This window comes from Pan troglodytes, chromosome 20 (genome assembly GCF_028858775.2).
Source record: "Pan troglodytes isolate AG18354 chromosome 20, NHGRI_mPanTro3-v2.0_pri, whole genome shotgun sequence".
NCBI lineage: Eukaryota > Metazoa > Chordata > Mammalia > Primates > Hominidae > Pan > Pan troglodytes.
In genome coordinates, this window is record NC_072418.2 from 61,375,641 (window position 1) to 61,382,227 (window position 6,587).

Here is a 6,587-nt window from a genome sequence, read left to right on the forward strand (position 1 = left end):
GGCTCTCGGGAATCGTCGCCCTTGGCGTTATGTCGGCTTTAGGGAGCGCGAGGCCGAGGCCAAGAAAAGCTACGCGTTGGGAGGTCTTGACCCAGCGTGCGCCCGGCTGTAGGCATGGAACGTGCGCCAAAGGTCTCCTGGCACCCACTCCGCTGGACTCAGCACCATTGTCCTAAGTCTCCGATTGAGAAGTATCTGCCCCAGGTCCTCTGCGGGCCCCACTGAACAGTGTGGAGCGTTCACAGGTTGGGGGTCACCATTTCAGAATCCAGTTTGTTGAGACGTGGAGGGTACAGGAGGAGGGATCTGCATATGCGAAGACTTGGACTTGACCCTGACCTGAGCGTTCAGGCAGGCTCTCATGCCCCCTTGGCAGCGAGTGGAGAGCGTAAGAGGAGTCCTGCCTCTCCTTGCACACCGAGGGCGCCTGGGAGCCATGAAAGGTGTTGAACAGAAAAGGGATGGACATGACCTGAGTTAGAATTTGGAAAGTATTTCAGTGGTTGCTGAATGAACACACTACTGGAGAAGGTGGTTGTAGTGGGGCTGGAAGCAGGGAGACTGTGGGGGAGGTTATTGCAGTATTGTTCCAGACAGTTATGATAGTGGCCTGTCCAGAACGGAAGCAAGAAGGATGGGAGAAGTGATCAGATTCCCAGTGGATCTTCAAGATAGAGCTAATGGAATTTTTTGCTACCTTAGATAAGTGCAATAAGCATGAGTAGGGGTGAAGGACCATCCCAAGTTGTTAGGAAGAATTAGGATGCCTCCTGTGGAGAATAGAGGTTGGCGGTTGGCAGGAGGAGGATGTTTCATGGAAGATTAGCAATGGATTTTGTAGGTATAGAGTCTGAATTGTCTGGAGACCTGTGAGTGGAGGTGTCAAATGGGCCTCTGGATATATAGAATTCTGGTGTGGCTTCAGGACGTCCAGACTGGATTATGTTGGTGGCCTGGACCAGTGAACGGCCTGAGGATAGGATTTGGGAAGGAGAGTTTTAGGTTGGAGGACCAGTGGCTAGGGCTCACGCTCAGTGCTTAGATCACATCTGTCTGCCCATTGGCTTGGTGTTGCAGGGCTTAATGACCTTTGAGGACAGGGCCAGTACATCTTCCAAAAATGTGGGGCTCCTTAGTGAGGTCCAAGGGGGCTTCTGCAGTGACATGATACTACAGAGCTTTGTACTCCAGTGCTCACTAGGTAAGGCTACTGTGTCTCCTCTTTCCCCTACACATGAAATCTAGGTTTTCCTCCGCCTTTCCATTGTTCCCTGTGGGAGGTGCTGCTGGCCCTGGCACTGGCCAGTGTCCTGCTGTGTCCGGAATTGTTTCCTTCCGCTGGGTTCTTGGTCTCGCTGACTTCAAGAATAAAGCCGCGGACCCTCGTGTTGAGTGTTACAGTTCTTAAAAATGTTGTGTCCGGAGTTTGTTCCTTCAGATGTTCAGATGTGTCTGGAGTTTTTTCCTTCTGGTGGGTTCATGGTCTTGCTGACTTCAGGAGTGAAGCTGCAGACCTTCGCAGTGAGTGTTACAGCTCTTAAAGGTGGCACATCCAGAGTTGTTCATTCCTCCTGGTGGGTTCGTGGTCTCGCTGACCTCAGGAGTGAAGCTGCAGACCTTTGCAATGAGTGTTACAGCTCGTAAAGGTGGCGTGTCCAGTGTTGTTTGTTCCTCCCAGTGGGTTTGTGGTCTCGCTGGCTTCAGGAGTGAAGCTGCAGACCTTTGTGGTGAGTGTTATAGCTCATAAAGGTAGTGTGGACCCAAAGAGTGAGCAGCAGCAAGATTTATTGCGAAGAGCAAAAGAATAAAGCTTCTATAGCATGGAAGAGGACCCGCGGGTTGCCGCTGCTGGCTTGGGTGGCCAGCTTTTATTCTATTTGGCCCTGCCCACATCCTGCTGATTGGTCCATTTTACAGAGCACTGATTGGTCCATTTTTACAGAGTGCTGATTGGTGAGTTTACAAACCTATAGCTAGACACAGAGTGCTGATGGGTGCATTTACAATCCTTTAGCTAGACAGAAAAGTTTTCCAAGTCCCCAGCCGATTAGCTAGACACAGAGCGCTGATTGGTGCGTTTACTAACCCTTAGGGAGACACAGAGCGCTGATTGGTGCATTTTTACAGAGTGCTGATTGGTGCGTTTACAAACCTTTAGCTAGACACAGAGCGCTGATTGGTGCGTTTGCAGTCCTTTAGCCGGACAGAAAAGTTCCCCAAGTCCCCACTGGACCCAGAAGCCCAGCTGGCTTCACCTTTCACTGCTACTTATCCCTGGCTGCTGCACAAACAACCCCCACACCTTCTTCCCTGGGATCTTGACAACCTTGTGAAGCCACAGTGATGGTCCCTGCACCCACTCCCACGCCCTTGTCCAGCTCTAGAGGCCTCCTGTAGCCCAACCCACAAGCCACAAAATGAGGACCACCATGGCAGTGCCGGAAATCTCACCCCTCAATGCCCACCTGGAATCGGAAGTCTCAAAACCTGTGTAGCATATCACATGCAGCTGGGTCATTTCCTGGCTAGGTTACCCTGTCAGGATCTGTGACTTTTCTGTCCTTTCTGCCACATTCCCTCACTCTAGTAGGAGTTTTCTGCCAGCTGTCCCTTGTGAGTCCCAGTGGGCACTGACATGGTCATTGATTGTGGGGTCACTGAGCATTGACTTTGTGAGGTTCAGTTCTTTCCAGCTATATACCTGCACAGGTGATCTTCACCTACGGTGGTTTGTCATGGGGTGGATCACCTGGCGTGGGCTGCCTTCTCACAAACCACTTGATGAGAGCTGTATAGGATCACTGCCACCACCCCCGCCATGTGATCACCTAACTAGAACAAATGAAGAGACCTGGCTGGTGGACAGGGTGGCTTGAATTAGGCCATGGACAGAGAGGCCCCATGGTGCACCAGTTCTGTTGAGTGGAAGACAGCTGTGGCAGAGCTGTTGGCAGTGCCCTGGTGGCTCACCTGGTACCTGAGTTGTGCCCTCTGTTGTCCTGGCACCAGGATGTATAGCTGTGCCTTTTAAAAAAAATTTTTCCTGACCTTCTTCTGACACTCTATCCTACTTTGCCCTGACTCCTGTTCCCTGGATGGCTTCCTCTCTGTCTTCCAAGATTCACTCTTTCCCCTTCTCCCCTCCTCCCCTCCAGTGGCCAGGTCTTCTAACATTGGCCTCCCTTTAATGTGTCTTGAACGGATAATGTATCTTTAAATAGTTGTTATCTGCACATGGTGGCTCATAACTACAGTCCCAACTACTTGGGATGCTGAGGCAGGAGGAGCGCTTGAGACCAGGAGTTTGAGTCCAGCTTGGGCAACATAACGAGATCCTATCTCTAAAATAAATAAATAAATACATAGATACCTAAATAGTTTTTGAAAACCTCTTCTTCCGTGAGACTGGCTTGTTCCATTTGAGGAGTATGGGCATAGGTGTCAATGGTTCAAGACCTGGACTTCGCTCACTGCATGGTACTGGCCTGTCACCAGACACTAGGGCCCTGCAGCTCCACATTTTGCAGAACCTACAGAGAACTGACACTGAAGAGATAGTTGATAAATACACAGCATATGGAAAGGTGTTTGAGGGGAAGCAAGCCTTTTCTCCTACCAAAAAACTTCACAGTGGAAAAAATTGCAAGTGTATTATGAGCATGGGAAGGCCTTCACTTTCGTCTTCATCCTGAGAAAGCAGGAGTACATGCACATCTTCAAAGGGCCTTACAAGTGTAGTAACATGGGGAATCCTCCAGCCAGAACTCTACCTCCTTTGAGCACCAACATGTTCACCCCAGAGAAAGTCCCCATAAGCGCAAGGAGTGTGGTCCAGCCATGAGCAAAATTTTGCAAAACTCTCCTCTGTATCAAAATGGTCATACCCTAATGAAGGACTCCTAAGTTCAGGGAATGTGGGGCACTGCCAGCTGTCCTGGTGGCTTCCCTGGTACCTGACTTGAGGTTCATACATGTTATATTCAGAGTTCTGCTTTCATTAGCAAAAACAAATTAACACCGGAAAATGGTTGTACAAATGCAATAACTACATGAAAGCTTTCAGTGAAATATGAAACCTCATCCTGCAGAATTCTCATCAGAGAGGCCCAGTGCATGCAGCTAATGTTGGAAAGCCTATTCTCAATTTTAATCCTATTTAGCACCAGCAATTTACAGCATTGTGAGTGTAGCATGTAGGAGAGCAAAAAATTGCAGCTCCTGCCTTGATGTGCACAAAGTGATTCACACTGGAAAAACCCTCTATGAGTGCAGCCAGCATGGGAGAGCATCGGCCACAGCTCCTGCCTTGCTTGGCACCAGAAACTTCACCCTGGAGAAAAGCCTTTTGATTATAGTAAATGTAGGAAAGTCTTCGCCTCCTTTATTTAGTATAAAAGAATTCACACTGGCCGGGTGTGGTGGCTCATGCCTGTAATCCCAGCACTTTGGGAGGCTAAGGCAGGGGGATCACCTGAGGTCAGGAGTTTGAGACCAACCTGGCTAACATGGCAAACCCCCTCTTTACAAAAAATACAAAAATCAGCTGGGCATGGTAACGCGCATCTGTAATCCCAGCTACACCAGAGGCTGAGGCAGGAGAATTGCTTGACCTCAGGGGGCGGAGGTTGCAGTGAGCTGAGTTAGAGCCACTGCACCCCAGCCTGGGTGACAGAGCAAGACCCTGTCTCCCTCACCAAAAACAAACAAACAAACAAAAAACACAGCTGGGTGCGGTGGCTCACGCCTGTAATCCCAGCACTTTGGGAGGCCGAGGGAGGCAGATCATTTGAGGTCAGGAGTTTGAGACCAGCCTGGCCAACATGATGAAACCCTGTCTCTACTAAAAACAGAAAAATTAGCCGGGCATGGTGGCAGGCACCTGTAATCCCAGTTACTCAGGAGGCTGAGGCAGGAGAATCACTTGATTCTGGAAGGCGGAGATTGCAGTGAGCCAAGATCATGCCACTGCACTCCAACCTGGGCAACAGAGCGAAACTCCATCTCAAAAAACAAACAAACAAACAAAACAAAACCCAGTCCTACATGAGTAGCCTTCAGCCACAGCTAAACCTTGTGTAGAAGGATTTCTCCCTGAGGAGACACTCCATGATGGCCCTGCATGTGGAGAAGCTGACAGAACCCATGTTGTACCGTGATGGCCCTGCATGTGGAGAAGCTGACAGAACCCATGTTGTACTTTGCAACCCGCTGAGGGACCTTGGCAGAGCTATCACACCACTGGGTCCTGTGGTGGAAGCCCATCTCTGTTTTATGGTGACTTCCCAGTTGCTCAATGTAAGTCACTCCCTGTTTCCTGTTTATACTACCTTGGAGGGATGGTAGGGGCCTTGCACACATTGGGATGGTATCATGCTCACTCATGATGGGGTTTGACATGGACATGACCCCGTTCCAAGCAAGGAGCCTGATTGGATAATTTCTTTCTTTCTTTTTTTTTTTTTTTTTTTTGAGATGGAGTCTTTCTCTGTCACCAGGCTGGAGTGCAGTGGTGCGATCTCAGCTCACTGCAACCTCCGCCTCCCGGGTTCAAGAGATTCCCCTGCCTCAGCCTCCCAAGTAGCTGGAATTACAGTCACATGCCACCTCGCCCGGCTAATTTTTTGTATTTTAGTAGAGACAGGTTTTCACCATGTTGGCCAAGATGGTCTCGATCTCCTGACCTCGTGATCCACCCACCTCGGCCTCCCAAAGTGCTAGGATTACAGGCATGAGCCACTGCACCCGACCTCTCTCCTTTTGTCTTTTCTTTTTTCTTTTCTTTTCTTCTTTCCTTTCCTTTCCTTTGCTTTCCTTTCCTTTTCTTTCTCGTCCTTTCTTTTCTTTTCTCTCTTTCTTTTTTTTGAGGTAGAGTCTCACTCTGGTGCTCAGGCTGGAGTGCAGTGGCATGATCTCAGCTCACTGCAACCTCTGCCTCCCGGTTTCAAGCAATTCTTCTGTCTCAGCCTCCCAAATAGCTGGACTTACAGGCGTGTGCCACCATGCCTGGCTAATTTTTGTATTTTTACTAGAGACGGAGTTTCACCATATATTGGCCAGGCTGGTCTCAAACTCCTGACCTCAAGCGATCTGCCTGCCTCGGCCTCCCAAAGTGCTGGGATTACTGGCGTGAGCCACCATGCCCGGCCAACAATGCAGGAGCTTAACCAAAGGACCACGTTGGCTAGGGTCAATCAGCTGCCCCAGGTGACCACCCTTAGTGCTAATCCTGTGCAGGGTAGGGGTCTGAGCCAAAAAGAGGAGGCTCTTGTGTGTACAGAAGGCAATTTGTTGCTATTTTTATTTCATGCCCAATTCATTAAGAATGTTTCAAACAATTAGCATTTTTCTAAGTATTAAGTAATTAACATTTGCCTGAAGAATTACACATTAGATGGATAATGTAAAAATAAAGTGTTTAAGAAGTTAAACGTCTCCAAACATTAAACATTACTTGAGATTGGACATGATGGGTCATGACTGTAATCCTAGCAGTTTGGGAGGCTGAGGCAGGTGGATTGCTTGAGTACAGGAGTTCGAGACCAACCTGAGAAACATGGTGAAACCCCGTTTCTACAAAAAAAGTAAAT